We start from the raw sequence: 17,258 nt of genomic DNA, 5'->3' as shown, positions 1-17,258 counted from the left end.
GGTGGAGCCACAAACAGCCTATCTAATTTGTTTAATTTCTATGGGAATATACAAATTATTGATGCCAAGGACCCCAAAGCTCACAAACTTGGTCATTGAGTGTTTGTGTGTTTTAGGGTTAGAAAGTGGGCGGAGCCAACATCAGTCAAATACATACCCGGGCAATGCCGGGTCATCAGTGGGTGGAGACAAATACAAATTTCACTGGGAAAATGTAAACTGCAGCCATTCTGTTAATGGCAGGGTTTTTAAACTTTGCACAGTTGGTCACTGGGTGACTGGGATTAATATTCAGAAAAGTGGGAGAAACCTACAAAAGTGAATCAAACTTCACCTGTTGCTTTTCAAGGGGAATATTTAATTGCTACCATTCTTGAACTGTTAATGGCACAGGCCTCAAACCTGGTACAGCTGGTGGAGCCACACACAGCCAGTCACATTTGTTTCATTTCAATGCAGATGATTGATACCAAAGACCGCAAAGCTCACAAACTTGGTCAGTGAGTAATTGTGTGTTAGGGTTAGAAAAAGTAGGCGGAGCCAACACCAGCCAAATACATACCCGGGCAACGCCGGGCAATCAGCTAGTACATAATAATATGGTAGGACATTAGAGTATGACTATGATAGAGATTAGAATGTGAGCTCCTCTGAGGTCAGTCAGTGACATGATTATGTGCTGTGCAAAGTGCTGCAGAAGATGTTGGCACTATATACATACTAAATTAATAACTCTTTACATTTCTACCAATAAGGGCCATGTGATATGACTACCATGGGATGGATGGTACGTTATGTCAGAGATAAATGTGCAGAATTATGGGATAGATAGATCAACATGGATGACATGTCAGAGACAGATGCAGCACTGTGGTATAGAGGAATAGATTGGTTCCGGTCCCTGCATATTTTATGTAATGCTTGCCTGTGACAGTTTTAAGAAAATGTACCTGACCAATTATTTTACAAGCCATCTGAAAGAAATCGAGAAATGGCTGGAAGATGACAGAGACGCCTTTAACATGACCCCATATCTGCAGTATGCTTGTGAAGTCAAGGGCTGCAGATATGTACATTATAGGGTTGGTTATTTCGGTTGGAGAACAGAGGAGATCCACCACCAGCAGAGATGGTCGAGGAGATGTCAGCAATGCAAGATTACACGCCCATTTAATACAAACTGCATGCAGCTTGGACCTGCATGCATCAATTTGTGCAGGAAATGCATCTGATTGTCCAAATTCCAAGTTGCATTTATTTTGCATGCATGCCAGAATTATCACCACCTTATTGGCCGTGTCTAATCACTAGAGAACATAAGCTATCCAGCAAACCTGGACTGCAGTTCTTGGGGTTTTGTTTTTATAATCAGCTATTATTTTGTGGCAAATTATTGTAACCATTAGTAAGTCATATCAGAGCAGTGCGTTGCAGAAAGGCCAGATAATTCATGTGGCTGCCGTAGTATCATTGCTAATTTATTGACCTTTCAGCAGTTATCACTATATTCCGATATGACCCAGAAAACCTCACCCCCATAATGCATGCCTGGAGATGTAGGCCATTAACTCCACCCTTTGTAGAAGAGAGTGCCAAGGCAGGGAGATGAGTGGCTTGGATAGAGATTGCTAAGGAGGTGTATGTAACAAATCCACTCCATCATGCACATGCCTTCATCCCCACCTTCCCCCAATACGCATTATGTTGCTGTTCCCAAATGACATGTGTGCATAATGCTTGTGCCTGGAACTGTCACGCTCAAAGTTCGATCCGCTACTGGCAACAGTTATTATGCAAGTTTGCGCTAAAAAGTGCTTTAGGGTTTTTAAAGTGATATTCCACATTTTTTTAGAAAAATTGAAAAAACAAAAAGTGATCCCCTCAGCTCATAACTGTACAGGGGATTTTGCATATAGTATTTAACCACTTCAGCCTACAGTGTTGTTTCACCTTATGCATCTGAGCAATTTTCACCTCCAATTCATTCGCCAATAACTTTATCACTACTTATCACACTGAAATGATCTATATCTTGTGTTTTTCCGCCACCATTTAGGCTTTCTTTGGGTGATACATTTTGCTGAGAATTATTTTATTCTAAATCCATTTTAACAGGAAGATTAAGAAAGAAATGGAAAAAAATCATTATTTCTCAGTTTTTGTCCATTATAGTTTAAAATTAATACATGCTACCGTAATTAAAACCCATGTATTTTATTTGCCCATTGGTCCCGGTTATTACACCATTTAAATTATGTCCCTATCACAATTTATGGTGCCGATATTTTATTTGGAAATAAAGATGCATTTTTTTTCAATTTGCGTCCATCACTATTTACAAGCTTATAATTTAAAAATGTTTGTAATATACTCTCGTGACATGCATATTCAAAACGTTCAGACCCTTAGGTAATTATTTATGTTGGGGGTTTTTTTATTGTAATTTTTCTTTTAATTCAAAATTGTATTTGTGTGATTTTTGGTGTGGTAGGTAAACAGTTATGTATAAATGTAATATTATGTGTTAATTTAATAAAAAATGCATGTGGGCGTAGTTTTACTACTTGACCACAAGATGGCCACAGTCAAAAAGTCCTGGAAGCGAACGCTCTCACTTCCAGGAAGCATTAAGATGGGAAACTTTTTTTGTGCAGAAATACCGCGGCCTCTGATAAGAGGCCTTCGTTTTTTTATGCCGGGGACTTAGATCAATGAATGGGAACATTGTTCCCATTCATTGATCTCAGGGCTAACGGAAGGAGGTGGGAGGGTGCCCGGTGCAGCACCTGCAGGGCAGTCTATCTGGTATATCCGTCCAGATACACTAAAGTGTTTAAAATTCGTTACCTATCTGCAGACACTGAAACGTGTATGGCTCAAAGTTCCGTCCAGTGCCAGCATAATAAATACTGTCAGTGCAGGTGATACTCCCTCAGAATTGCCATGCTTCCAGCTTTATGCATCTTGTTTCAAATGCAGATAGGGATGAGCTATTGGGGCTTTGGTGGGCAGTCAGTACTCAACAGAGAGCACTAAAATATACTGATGTCCTTACAGAACTGTTATTTGAGCTTCCAGACCCTTTAAAAGTACACAGTTCAAAAGGCTATTAATTTTTTTTAGTTTGCAGCTGAATAAAGCAGATTTTATGTCATGGCTGCTGTGTAGAATCCAGTCTTCGAAAATCAGCCCATAAACTGAATATAAGAATATAAGACTGTAGGGAGGATCTAATTATCATTGGTACTACAAATACAATGAACTAACTCATAGGTTTATTTTCAGTTTAGTTTTATTTAAAGAGGAATTGTAACGTCAATTACAGTGGTAGAATGCAGTAAATAATTCAGTATACCCACTTTTACATTAAAGGGCCACTTAAGCCAGGAATAAAAAATCAGTTTTACTTTCCTGGGGCTTCTTCCAGCTATCCAGTGTCCTCGGCAGTCACGGAGCCTCCAGTCCCCCACCGCCAGCTAGTTTCATTTTTGCTGACAGGCTCGACAGGCCAGGCCGCGCGTATTTTTATTTTTGTGTTCTCGTCCACAATAGCATCCTCCTGCGCCTGTGCAAGGGCACACTCTGTGAGTGACTGCAAGGGAACGGAACGGCTGGAGGGGGCTGGTAGAAGCCCCAGGCAAGTAAAACTATTTTTTTATTCCTGGCTTAACCACTTAAGGACCGCCCCCAGCCGATGGGCGGCGGCAAAGTCCGGGCCTAAACGACCGCAATACGCCCATCAGCGGGGGCGGCTGCGGGCGTGGTAATGCGGCGATTCGTGACGCGATCAGCCGCCGGTGACTGGCTCCGCCCCCCTCGCGCTGTAACCCGCCGGCCGTTCGGAAGCGCCGGCAGCCACCCTAGTCTGCACCCAAGCACACTGATTTCTCCCCCTCTGCCCCCTGATCGCCCACAGCACCCCTCAGACCCCCCCTGCCCACCCCCCAGACCACTGTTTGCACCCAATCACCCATCAATCACTCCCTGTCACTATCTATCAACGCTTTTGTTTTTTTTAATCCTAAACTGCCCCCTGCTCCCTCCTGATCACCCCCCACCCCTCAGATTCTCCCCAGACCCCTCCCAGACCCCCCCCCCCGTGTACTGTATGCCTCTATCCCCCCTGATCACCTGTCAATCACCTGTCAATCACCTGTCAATCACCCATCAATCACCCCCTGTCACTGCCACCCATCAATCAGCCCCTAACCTGCCCCTTGCGGGCAATCTGATCACCCACCCACACCAATAGATCGCCCGCAGATCCGACATCAGATCACCTCCCAAGTGCAGTGTTTACATCTGTTCTCTACCCTAAACACCCACTAATTACCCATCAATCACCCATCAATCACCCCCTATCACCACCACCACTGTTACCCATCAGATTAGACCCTAATCTGCCCCTTGCGGGCACCCAATCACCCGCCCACACGCTCAGATTGCCCTCAGACCCCCCCGTATCAATTCGCCAGTGCATTAGTTACATCTGTTCTACCCTGTAATAACCCACTGATCACCTGTCAATCACCTATCAATCACCCATCAATCACCCCCTGTCACTGCCACCCATCAATCACCCCCTGTCACTGCCACCCATCAATCAGCCCCTAACCTGCCCCTTGTGGGCAATCTGATCACCCACCCACACCAATAGATCGCCCGCAGATTCGACATCAGATCTCCTCCCAAGTGCAGTGTTTACATCTGTTCTCTACCCTAAACACCCACTAATTACCCATCAATCACCCCCTATCACCACCTGTCACTGTTACCCATCAGATTAGACCCTAATCTGCCCCTTGCGGGCACCCAATCACCCGCCCACACGCTCAGATTGCCCTCAGACCCCCCCGTATCAATTCGCCAGTGCATTAGTTACATCTGTTCTTCCCTGTAATAACCCACTGATCACCTGTCAATCACCTATCAATCACCCATCAATCACCCCCTGTCACTGCCACTCATCAATCACCCCCTGTCACTGCCACCCTACAATCAGCCCCTAACCTGCCCCTTGCGGGCAATCTGATCACCCACCCACACCAATAGATCGCCCGCAGATCCGACATCAGATCACCTCCCAAGTGCAGTGTTTACATCTGTTCTCTCCTCTAAACACCCACTAATTACCCATCAATCACCCATCAATCACCCCCTATCACCACCTGTCACTGTTACCCATCAGATTAGACCCTAATCTGCCCCTAGGGCACCCAATCACCCGCCCACACCCTCAGAACGCCCTCAGACTCCAGCCCTGATCATCTCGCCAGTGCATTGCTTGCATCTATTTCCCCCCTCTAATCACACCTTGAGACACCCATCAATCACCTCCTGTCACCACCTGTCACCCCTTAGCACACCTACCCATCAGATCAGGCCCTAATTTGCCCTGTGTGGGCTCCTGATCACTCGGTCAAACCCTCAGATCCCCCTCAGACCCCCTTCCGATCACCTCCCCAGTGCATTGATTGCATCTATTTTCCCCTCTAACCGCCCCCTGAGACACCCATCAATCACCTCCTGTCACCCCCCTAGCACTCCTATCCATCAGATCAGGCCCAATACAACCTGTCATCTAAGAGGCCACCCTGCTTATAACCGGTTCCACAAAATTTGCCCCCTCATAGACCACCTGTCATCAAAATTTGCAGATGCTTATACCCCTGAACAGTCATTTTGAGAAATTTGGTTTCCAGACTACTCACGGTTTAGGGCCCGTAAAATGCCAGGGCAGTATAGGAACCCCACAAGTGACCCCATTTTAGAAAAAAGACACCCCAAGGTATTCTGTTAGGTGTATGACGAGTTCATAGAAGATTTTATTTTTTGTCAAAAGTTAGCGGAAATTGATTTTTATTGTTTTTTTCACAAAGTGTCATTTTTCACTAACTTGTGAAAAAAAAAAATCTTCTATGAACTCACCATACTCCTAACAGAATACCTTGGGGTGTCTTCTTTCTAAAATGGGGTCACTTGTGGGGTTCCTATAGTGCCCTGGCATTTTAGGGGCCCAAAACCGTGATGAGTAGTCTAGAATCCAAAGGCCTCCAAATGACCTGTGAATAGGACGTTAGGCCCCTTAGCGCTCCCAGGTTGCAAAAAAGTGTCACACATGTGGTATTGCCGTACTCAGGAGAAGTAGTATAATGTGTTTTGGGGTGTATTTTTATACATACCCATGCTGGGTGGGAGAAATCTCACTGTACATGGACAATTGTGTGTAAAAAAAATCAAATAATTGTCATTTACAGAGAGATTTCTCCCACCCAGCATCTGTATGTGTAAAAATACACCACAAAACACATTATACTACTTCTCCTGAGTACGGCGGTACCACATGTGTGGCACTTTTTTGCACCCTAAGTGCGCTAAGGGGCCCAAAGTCCAATGAGTACCTTTAGGATTTCACAGGTCATTTTGCGACATTTGGTTTCAAGACTACTCCTCACGGTTTAGGGCCCCTAAAATGCCAGGGCAGTATAGGAACCCCACAAATGACCCCATTTTAGAAAGAAGACACCCAAAGGTATTCCGTTAGGAGTATGGTGAGTTCATAGAAGATTTTATTTTTTGTCACAAGTTAGCGGAAAATGACACTTTGTGAAAAAAAAACAATTAAAATAAATTTCCGCTAACTTGTCACCAAAAAAAAAAAAATCTTCTATGAACTCACCATACTCCTAACGGAATACCTTGGGGTGTCTTCTTTCTAAAATGGGGTCACTTGTGGGGTTCCTATACTGCCCTGGCATTTTAGGGGCCCTAAACCGTGAGGAGTAGTCTTGAAACCAAATGTCGCAAAATGACCTGTGAAATCCTAAAGGTACTTATTGGACTTTGGGCCCCTTAGCGCAGTTAGGGTGCAAAAAAGTGCCACACATGTGGTGTCGCCGTACTCAGGAGAAGTAGTATAATGTGTTTTGGAGTGTATTTTTACACATACCCATGCTGAGTGGGAGAAATATCTCTGTAAATAGACAATTGTGTGTAAAAAAAATAAAAAAATTGTCATTTACGGAGATATTTCTCCCACCCAGCATGGGTATGTGTAAAACTACACCCCAAAACGCATTATACTACTTCTCCTGAGTACGGCAATACCACATGTATGGCACTTTTTTGCAGCCTAACTGCACTAAGGGGCCCAAAGTCCAATGAGCATCTTTAGGCTTTACAGGGGTGCTTACAATTTTGCACCCCCTAAAATGCCAGGACAGTGAACACACCCCACAAATGACCTCATTTTGGAAAGTAGACACTTCAAGGTATTCAGAGAGGGCTATGGTGAGTCCGTGGCAGATTTAATTTTTTTTTTTTTGTCGCAAGATAGAAGAAATGGAAACTTTTTTATTTTATTTTTTTGTCACAAAGTGTCATTTTCTGCTAACTTGTGACAAAAAATAAAATCTTCTATGAACTCACCATGCCTCTCAGTGAATACTTTGGGATGTCTTCTTTCCAAAATGTGGTCATTTGGGGGGCATTTATACTATCCTGGAATTTTAGCACCTCATGAAACATGACAGGTGGGCAGAAAAGTCAGAAATGCTTCAAAATGGGAAAATTCACTTTTGGCACCATAGTTTGTAAATGCCATAACTTTTACCCAATCCAATAAATATACACTGAATGGTTTTTTTGTAATCAAAGACATGTAGCAGAATAACTTTCGCGCTCAAATGTATAGGAAATCTTACTTTATTTGAAAAATGTCAGCACAGAAAGTTAAAAAAGCCATTTTTTTGACAAAATTCATGTCTTTTTTGATGAATATAATAAAAAGTAAAACTCGCAGCAGCAATCAAATAGCACCAAAAGAAAGCTGTATTAGTGACAAGAAAAGGAGGTAAAATTCATTTAGGTGGTGGGTTGTATGACCGAGCAATAAACCGTGAAAGCTGCAGTGGTCTGAATGGAGAAAAAGGCTCTGGTCCTTAACCACTTGAGGACCACAGTCTTTTCGCCCCTTAAAGAGAACCTGTACTGAGTAAAAATATTTAAAATAATCACATGAGGTAACTTCAAATGAACATTACATAGTTACCTTGCCATCAGTTTCTCTCAGGAGCTCACCATTTTCTTCTGACAATAATCCCTTCCAGTTCTGACAATATTTTGTCAGATCTGAAATATATCAGTTGCTGTCAATAAAATATCAGTTGCTGTCAGTTATAGCTGAGAGGAAAACTGATGTACCAGGTAATGTTCATGTTTCCCTATGGCTCAAGTGGGCGATGTTACAGTTTAACTGTGTGCTGACCAGAAAGCTGTTATGGGTAATGGCCATTTTCAAAATGGAGGACGGAAAATTCCCTTGATCACAGTGAACAAACAGGACGCGGGACAGGAGAAAGAAACTGAGGAGTAGACTACATGGAAGGTAAGTATGACTTGTGTATGCTTATTTTGACTTTTAATTTTCAGTTCAGGTTTTCTTTAAAGAGACTCCGTAACAAAAATTGCATCCTGTTTTTTATCATCCTACAAGTTCCAAAAGCTATTCTAATGTGTTCTGGCTTACTGCAGCATTTTCTACTACAACAGTCTCTGTAATAAATCAATGTATCTTTCCCTTGTCAGACTTGTCAGCCTGTGTCTGGAAGGCTGCCAAGTTCTTCAGTGTTGTGGTTCTGTGATGAATCTCCCCCCTCCAGGCCCCTCTCTGCACACTGCCTGTGTGTTATTTAGATTATGGCAGATTCTCTTTTCTCTCTTATCTTTTACAAGCTGGATAAATCGTCCTCTGAGCTGGCTGGGCTTTCACATACTGAGGATTACAGACAAGGGCAAAGCTGTTTGCAAGAAGAAAAGAGCAGCCTGAAACTTCAGTGCATGAGAGCAGAAGGGGGAAAGAAACACACAATGATCTCTTGAGATACAAAAGGGTGTATACAGCCTGCTTGTGTATGGATGTATTTTCTATGTGTGGACATGCTGTACATCAACCTACTTCCTGTTTTGGTGGCCATTTTGTTTGTTTATAAACAAACTTTTTAAAACTGTTTTTAACCACTTTTAATGCGGCGGGGAGCGGCGAAATTGTGACAGAGGGTAATAGGAGATGTCCCCTAATGCACTGGTATGTTTACTTTTGTGCGATTTTAACAGTACAGATTCTCTTTAAGGACCAGAGCCTTTTTTTCCATTCAGACCACTGCAGCTTTCACGGTTTATTGCTCGGTCATACAACCTACCACCTAAATGAATTTTACCTCCTTTTCTTGTCACTAATACAGCTTTCTTTTAGTGCTATTTGATTGCTGCTGCGAGTTTTACTTTTTATTATATTCATCAAAAAAGACATGAATTTTGTCAAAAAAATGACTTTTTTAACTTTCTGTGCTGACATTTTTCAAATAAAGTAAAATTTCCTATACATTTGAGCACGAAAGTTATTCTGCTACATGTCTTTGATAAATAAAAAATCATTCAGTGTATATTTATTGGATTGGGTAAAAGTTATAGTGTTTACAAACTATGGTGCCAAAAGTGAATTTTCCTATTTTCAAGCATCTCTGACTATTCTGACCCCCTGTCATGTTTCATGAGGTGATAAAATTCCAGGATAGTATAAATACCCCCCAAATGACCCCATTTTGGAAAGAAGACATCCCAAAGTATTCAGTGAGAGGCATGGTGAGTTCATAGAAAATTTTATTTTTTGTCACAAGTTAGCGGAAAATGACACTTTGTGACAAAAAAAAAAAGTTTCCATTTCTTCTAACTTGCGACAAAAAAAAAAATGAAAATCTGCCACGGACTCACTATGCTCCTCTCTGAATACCTTGAAGTGTCTACTTTCCAAAATGGGGTCATTTGTGGGGTGTGTTCACTGTCCTGGCATTTTGGGGGGTGCCTAATTGTAAGCACCCCTGTAAAGCCTAAAGATGCTCATTGGACTTTGCCCCCCTTAGCGCACTTAGGGTGCAAAAAAATGCCACACATGTGGTACCGCCATACTCAGGAGAAGTAGTATAATGTGTTTTAGGGTGTATTTTTACACATACCCATGCTGAGTGGGAGAAATATCTCTGTAAATGACAATTGTTTGATTTTTTTTTACACACAATTGTCCATTTACAGTGAGATTTCTCCCACACAGCATGGGTATATATAAAAATACACCCCAAAACACATTATACTACTTCTTCTGAGTACGGCGATACCACATGTGTGACACTTTTTTGCAACTTAGGTGCGCTAAGGGGCCTAACGTCCTATTCACAGGTCATTTTGAGGCATTTGGATTCTAGACTACTCCTCACGGTTTAGGGCCCCTAAAATGCCAGGGCAGTATAGGAACCCTACAAGTGACCCCATTTTAGAAAGAAGACACCCCAAGGTATTCTGTTAGGAGTATGGTGAGTTCATAGAAGATTTTTTTTTTGTCACAAGTTAGCGGAAAATGACACTTTGTGAAAAAAAAATACAAATCAATTTCCGCTAACTCGTGACAAAAAATAAAATCTTCTATGAACTCATCATACACCTAACAGAATACCTTGGGGTGTCTTCTTTCTAAAATGGGGTCACTTGTGGGGTTCCTATACTGCCCTGGCATTTTAGGGGCCCTAAACCGTGAGGAGTAGTCTGGAAACCAAATGCCGCAAAATGACCCTTGAAATCCTAAAGGTACTCATTGGACTTTGGGCCCCTTAGCGCAGTTAGGGTGCAAACAAGTGTCACACATGTGGTATCGCCGTACTCAGGAGAAGTAGTATAATGTGTTTTGTGGTGTATTTTTACATATAACCATGCTGGGTGGGAGAAATATCTCTGTAAATGACACATTTTTGATTTTTTTTTAAACACAATTGTCCATTTACAGAGAGATTTCTCCCACCCAGCATGGGTATGTGTAAAAATACACCACAAAACACATTATACTACTTCTCCTGAGTACGGTGATACCACATGTGTGAAACTTTTTTGCAGCCTAGGTGCGCTAAGGAGCCCAACGTCCTATTTACAGGTCATTGTGAGGCATTTGTTTTCTAGACTACTCCTCACGGTTTAGGGCCCCTAAAATGCCAGGGCAGTATTAGGAACCCCACAAGTGACCCCATTTTAGAAAGAAGACACCCCAAGGTAATCCGTTAGGTGTATGGTGAGTTCATAGAAGATTTTATTTTTTGTCACAAGTTAGTGAAAAATGACACTTTGTGAAAAAAACAATAAAAATCAATTTCCGCTAACTGTTGACAAAAAAAAAAATCTTCTATGAACTCGTTATACACCTAACAGAATACCTTGGGGTGTCTTTTTTCTAAAATGGGGTCACTTGTGGGGTTCCTATACTGCCCTGGCATTTTACGGGCCCAAAACCGTGAGTAGTCGGGAAACCAAATTTCTCAAAATGACTGTTCAGGGGTATAAGCATCTGCAAATTTTGATGACAGGTGGTCTATGAGGGGGCAAATTTCGTGGAACTGGTCATAAGCAGGGTGGCCTCTTAGATGACAGGTTGTATTGGGCCTGATCTGATGGATAGGAGTGCTAGGGGGGTGACAGGAGGTGATTGATGGGTGTCTCAGGGGGTGGTTAGAGGGGGAAATAGATACAATCAATGCACTGGGGAGGTGATCGGAAGGGGGTCTGATGGTTTGGCCGAGTGATCAAGAGCCCACACGGGGCAAATTAGGGCCTGATCTGATGGGTAGGTGTGCTAGGGGGTGACAGGTGGTGACAGGAGGTGATTGATGGGTGTCTCAAGGTGTGATTAGAGGGGGGAAATAGATGCAAGCAATGCCCTGGCGAGGTGATCAGGGCTGGGGTCTAAGGGCGTTCTGAGGGTGTGGGCGGGTGATTGGGTGCCATAGGGGCAGATTAGGGTCTAATCTGATGGGTATCAGTGACAGGGGGTGATTGATGGGTAATTAGTGGGTGTTTAGGGTAGAGAACAGATGTAAACACTGCACTTGGGAGGAGATCTGACATCGGATCTGCGGGCGATCTATTAGTGTGGGTGGGTGATTAGATTGCCCGCAAGGGGCAGGTTAGGGGCTGATTGATGGGTGGCAGTGACAGGGGGTGATTGATGGGTGGCAGTGACAGGGGGTGATTGATGGGTGATTGATAGGTGATTGACAGGTGATCAGTGGGTTATTACAGGGAAGAAGAGATGTAAATATTGCACTGGCGAATTGATAAGGGGGGGTCTGAGGGCAATCTGAGCATGTAGGCGGGTGATTGGGTGCCCGCAAGGGGCAGATTAGGGTCTAATCTGATGGGTAACAGTGACAGGTGGTGATAGGGGGTGATTGATGGGTGATTGATGGGTAATTAGTGGGTGTTTAGAGGAGAGAACAGATGTAAACACTACACTTGGGAGGTGATCTGATGTCGGATCTGCGGGCGATCTATTGGTGTGGGTGGGTGATCAGATTGCCCGCAAGGGGCAGGTTAGGGCTGATTGATGGGTGGCAGTGACAGGGGGTGATTGACAGGTGATTGGCAGGTGATCAGGGGGGATAGATGCATACAGTACACAGGGGGGGGGGGTCTGGGGAGAATCTGAGGGGTGGGGGGGTGATCAGGAGGCAGTTTAGGGTTAAAAAAAAATAGATAGTGACAGGGAGTGATTGATGGGTGATTAGGGGGGTGATTGGGTGCAAACAGGGGTCTGGGGGGTGGGCAGGGGGGGTCTGAGGGGTGCTGTGGGCGATCAGAGGGAAAGGGGGGGCAGGATTAGTGTGCTTGGTGCAGACTAGGGTGGCTGCAGCCTGCCCTGGTGGTCCCTCGGACACTGGGACCACCAGGGCAGGAGGCAGCCAGTATAATAGGCTTTGTATACATTACAAAGCCTATTATACCTATTACATGCGGCGATCCGGGTGCTAGTAACCCGCAGGCGCTTCCGAACGGCCGGCGGGTTACAGCGCAGGGGGGGGGGGGGGGGGGTGGAGCCAATCGCCGGCGGCTGATCGCGTCACGAATAACGCGATCGCCGCATAACCACGCCCGCCGCCACCGCCGATTGGCGTATTGCGGTCGTTTGGGCCCAGCCCTTGCCGCCGCCCATCGGCTTAAGGCGGTCGGCAAGTGGTTAAGGGGCGAAAAGACTGTGGTCCTCAAGTGGTTAAGTGGCCCTATAAATATCCTTGTTTCCTCATAATAAACTCTTCCTATAGCTATATATTGCTGTATATTGGTACATAGTCTCACTCTCCCACTCTCCCTCCCCCTCCCCCTTAGCATTTTGGGAGACCAGCTATATTTTTGTACTAGCTTAGTTTGGAATGCTTAGCAATCGACATTCTGCAGAGTTCACTTGCCAGTTGCCAGTAGTAAAGATGTGACCACCTGTGATAAATTTCAGAAAGTAAATCAGGGAGTAGAAAGCTTTTAGATATGAGTATTGTAAAAAAAAAATAAACAATTTTATTAATTATATCATTTTTGTTATATTTCTTCTTTAAAGGATATTCAAGGCAATTGCAGAAAACTAGCTTTACTTACCTGGGTCTTCTTCCAGCCCCTAGATGTCACGTGTGTTCCAGGCCTGTGCAGAGGGGCCTTTTACACTTACCAGTAATGCGTTGGTATGCGTTAGTATGTGTTGTGTTTTTTTTTCTCCATAGCAGTGCATTGCGGAAGAGCTTCAGTTTTTCAGTGTACAGTCAGAAAAAGGCCAAAGGGAAACATGGGCACTGGCCTGCACATCAGTTGTCCTCAACTGACAGCAACTGATATGGTGTAAAAAGACCCTAATCCTAACCTTCCAGTGATGTTTGGCCTAGGTTATGAGATCACACAGCCTTCTGCCCCACAACACTCTTGGAGACCAGGTATTATTTCTGCTGACTTCGGAAAACATAACAAACAAACATTTCCAGCAGTAAAAGATGTTGCCACCTGTGATGAATGAAATAATGTGAATCAGGGAGAAGAGGATTTTACAATGAGCAAACACTGAATTTATAAATCAATAAATTAATATTGTAGAATATAAGCTATTTTCATCATTAAGTTACAGTCAGTTAAGTTCCAATTTAGGCCCCTTTTACACTAGCAGGCTAAACCTACATTCTGTTACTTTCTTTTGCCAGAAGGTGACACAAAAGTAATGAAAGTCTATGGTGACTTTCATACTTATTGCGGTCTTTGCGGTGCCCTGAAAGCACCCGAACCGACACAAGGGCAACAGCGTGTAAACGCAAGCAGTGTTACCACAAGCGCCATGCTAAATGCACAGTGCTTGGAGTAAGGAAAGACTATGCTTTGTGGCGTGCATGCGCGGACCGACAGGAATCCCAGTGACATACTTCCTGCCCAGCAGAGAGTACATCACTGAGCGGGGGGCAGCGCTATGTATATGACTCTGTCAGTGCACTTTGCCGCGGGGTCATATGTTTGTCATTTTTTGCATTGGGGTGGGTTGTGTCGGGAGCATCACATTGCCACTGCAATGCAAAAAATAGGTGTAAAACAGGCCTTAGTGTTTAATGCCACTAAACAAAATGGTGTGTACGTGTAACAAACTTACCTGGTGTGGTCTCTGCAGGATACTCTGATAGTGCTGAGCAGCTGGGGAGAGTTTCCTCTTTCATCTGGTCGGTCGCATCCCCGGTTCCCCTGTAGACGTGAGTCAGCATGTTGGCATCCCTGGCTCCCCTGTAGATGTGAGCCGGCACCGCGCATCCTCCCAATACCCTGGGCGAACGCGCAAAACCCGTGACAGCCTTTATAGGCTGAGAAGACGGGTGTGAGGCCGGTCAGCTGACTAGGAGCAGGAGTCTGATTGGCTGGCAGTTTGGGGGTGTGCTGCACTTTCCCTGTGTATTTAAGTCTTGCTCTCTCAGTTCCACGCTATCTGTTATAGCAATCAGGTCACTGAGCGCTGGACTTTGCTCTGCCTCTGAGTCTAGTTAGAGTTCTGCTGAGATAGATATATATGCAGTGTTTACGAAATATATCTATCCTTAGTTAGTTTTGTATATTGTATTATTGTGATTGTTTTTCTGTGTATGACCCGGCAAGCCTTCCACTTTGATTAAAGTCACATTTCTCTGTACTACAGTCATCTGATCCTCGATATTGACCTCGGCTAGCCTAACGACCTCGTCTCTGCCTCATCCTTAACTGTACCTCAGCCATCTGACCTATGTGTATGACTTCAGCCTGTTATTGACCTTGCTCTGTCTAAAGTCCCTTTGTACTGCATAGCTCTGACTTCACGTGTATGACCTCAGCTGACGATCTGACTTTGATTTACCGTATTTTCAGTGTACACTTACAGCCAGCATTACAGTACGGCTGATATTTCATAGCAATTTCTTTTGTATATACTTTCAATTTAGAAGGGCATTCAAAGCATCCTAATAATCCTAATTTATGATTCTAGATCTACTCCAGAGGAGAAAGCAGAGAAGATCAGAAAAAAAGTCTCATTGATTCAAAGTGACATCACCATGGCCAACCCCCTGGACCCACATTCCCTTCCACTTGCAGACTGTGTTATGTCTGTAGCATGTGCCTCTCAAGCCTGCAAGAGCATTGATGAGCTCAGGTCTGCTCTGAGGAACGTTATATTTTTGGTCATGCTTGGCGGTCATCTGATTTACATTGATTTCATCGAGGCATCTTACTATTCAGTGGGCTTAAAAAAATCCTCTGCTGTCACTCAATGAAAAGATTGTGCGAGAGACGGTAGCTGAGATTGGATGTGAAATTGAAGAGTTTAGCATGTATTCTGATATTTTAGCTCCAAATAAGGTTTTTGACGTTAAAGCTGTTTTCTGCATTTTGGCTCATAAGCTATGATGCCAGTAAAGACAACAGCAGAAAAAAATATACAATTTTAGAGGGTAGCTGTAGGCTGGGTTTACACTGTCATAAAAACCAACTCACTTGTTGGCGTGAAACGGAAGCAATCAGCAGACATACAAATGGATCCTATGTGAAGTAATAGGGTCCATTCACATCTGTCTGTTAAGAACAGATCCACTCATTCAATTCCAAAAGTGGAACTGAAGGCTGTGCAGTATGCGATAATAAATGGAAGCCTATTGGTAGGCTGGTTGTCACTTACGTTTTGCCACTTTACTCACCTGTCTTCTGTCATCTTGGATCCACTGCCATTGCTGCTTGCTGTTGCCACTCAGGCCAACCGCAGGGAAAAAATCATTGATATACCGATCGAAGCCCCGGCAGAAGCATGGGGCTTCCCTGGAGGATGGATGTGGACCAATGAGAATCCTCCCTGATGCAGGAAGGATTCCCATTGGTCTGTTGCAATCCAATGGTGAGCTCCATAATGCTCTGATCTGTGATTCTCCCTTGCAATAGACCCAAGCGGACGTAGCTGCAGTAGCAGTGGAACTGCATGTGACTTCGAAAAGTGGATCAGATGGGTAGCAGCAGCAATGGCCCAGATGTACAATGGTGCGTATGTGAACGAGGCTACAGGCACTGCGTCAGACCATTATCTGCAATTCAGGTTATTAAAAGGACCTTTCTCTTATAGTCTGCAGCTGCAATAATTTTGTAATCCTGGTTGAAAAAAGTCAAACTAAGCTTGCATGCAACCATGGCAACAGTGAATGGTTTGATAGGAAGGACTTCCCAGAATTTTCATTCCTTTATGTCGTTGGTTTAGGTCTTCCAAAAAAATGTTTAAATCAAAAAGTACAAGGCAAGGCATCCCAGTGTCTTTAGATTTACTGCAATTACCAGTTCATTAATCAAAAAAAGAAGCCCACACCTTTCCTGATTTGTTGTGATTTCCTTTTCTTGTGTGATTTTTTTTAGCAATCCTTTAATATGTATTAAAGTGCAAATCCTCCAAAAATGTTTGTAATTTGGGAAATTAATAATCTCTCTCAAAGAACCACCCCAATTGCCTTTAATTGTCCTAGTGAACTACCAGTGAATTACAGATGATTCAAAAGCATGGTGAAACTGCCCCTGTGGGTCCCAGTCCTAAACAACCTTGTTAAGCACTTGAAATGTACATAACTGAGCTGGTGAGGATTGATTATGGTTAGAGGAAGTGCACAGTGGCATAGCTATAGAGCCATGGCCCACGGTGTAAAATTTAAATTAGCCCCTCTCCAAGCCCTGTGCGAACAGTAATCACATGATGAAGATCTACGAAACCAGCTTTTTAATGACAGCCAAAGGAAAAGGAATGGTTTTAGGTAGTATAGGTATAGGTAGCAAGCTATAGGTGCCCCCAGTTTGGATAGCCAGGTATAGGTGCCCCCAGTATAGGTAGCCAAGTATAGGTGTCCTCAGTATAGGTAAACAGGTAT

General features: G+C 43.8%; 1 pseudogene; it reads left to right on the top strand.

The window, feature by feature from the left end:
- Nucleotides 1–775: 775 nt before the first annotated feature.
- On the top strand, nt 776–15,768 carry LOC137522157 (nicotinamide N-methyltransferase-like; annotated as a pseudogene).
- Nucleotides 15,769–17,258: the final 1,490 nt, after the last annotated feature.

The sequence above is a fragment of the Hyperolius riggenbachi genome, chromosome 6 (assembly GCF_040937935.1).
Source record: "Hyperolius riggenbachi isolate aHypRig1 chromosome 6, aHypRig1.pri, whole genome shotgun sequence".
In the NCBI taxonomy this organism is placed as follows: Eukaryota; Metazoa; Chordata; class Amphibia; order Anura; family Hyperoliidae; genus Hyperolius; species Hyperolius riggenbachi.
The sequence above is the reverse complement of the archived record's forward strand: the minus strand, read 5'-3'. Positions and strand labels throughout refer to the sequence as shown.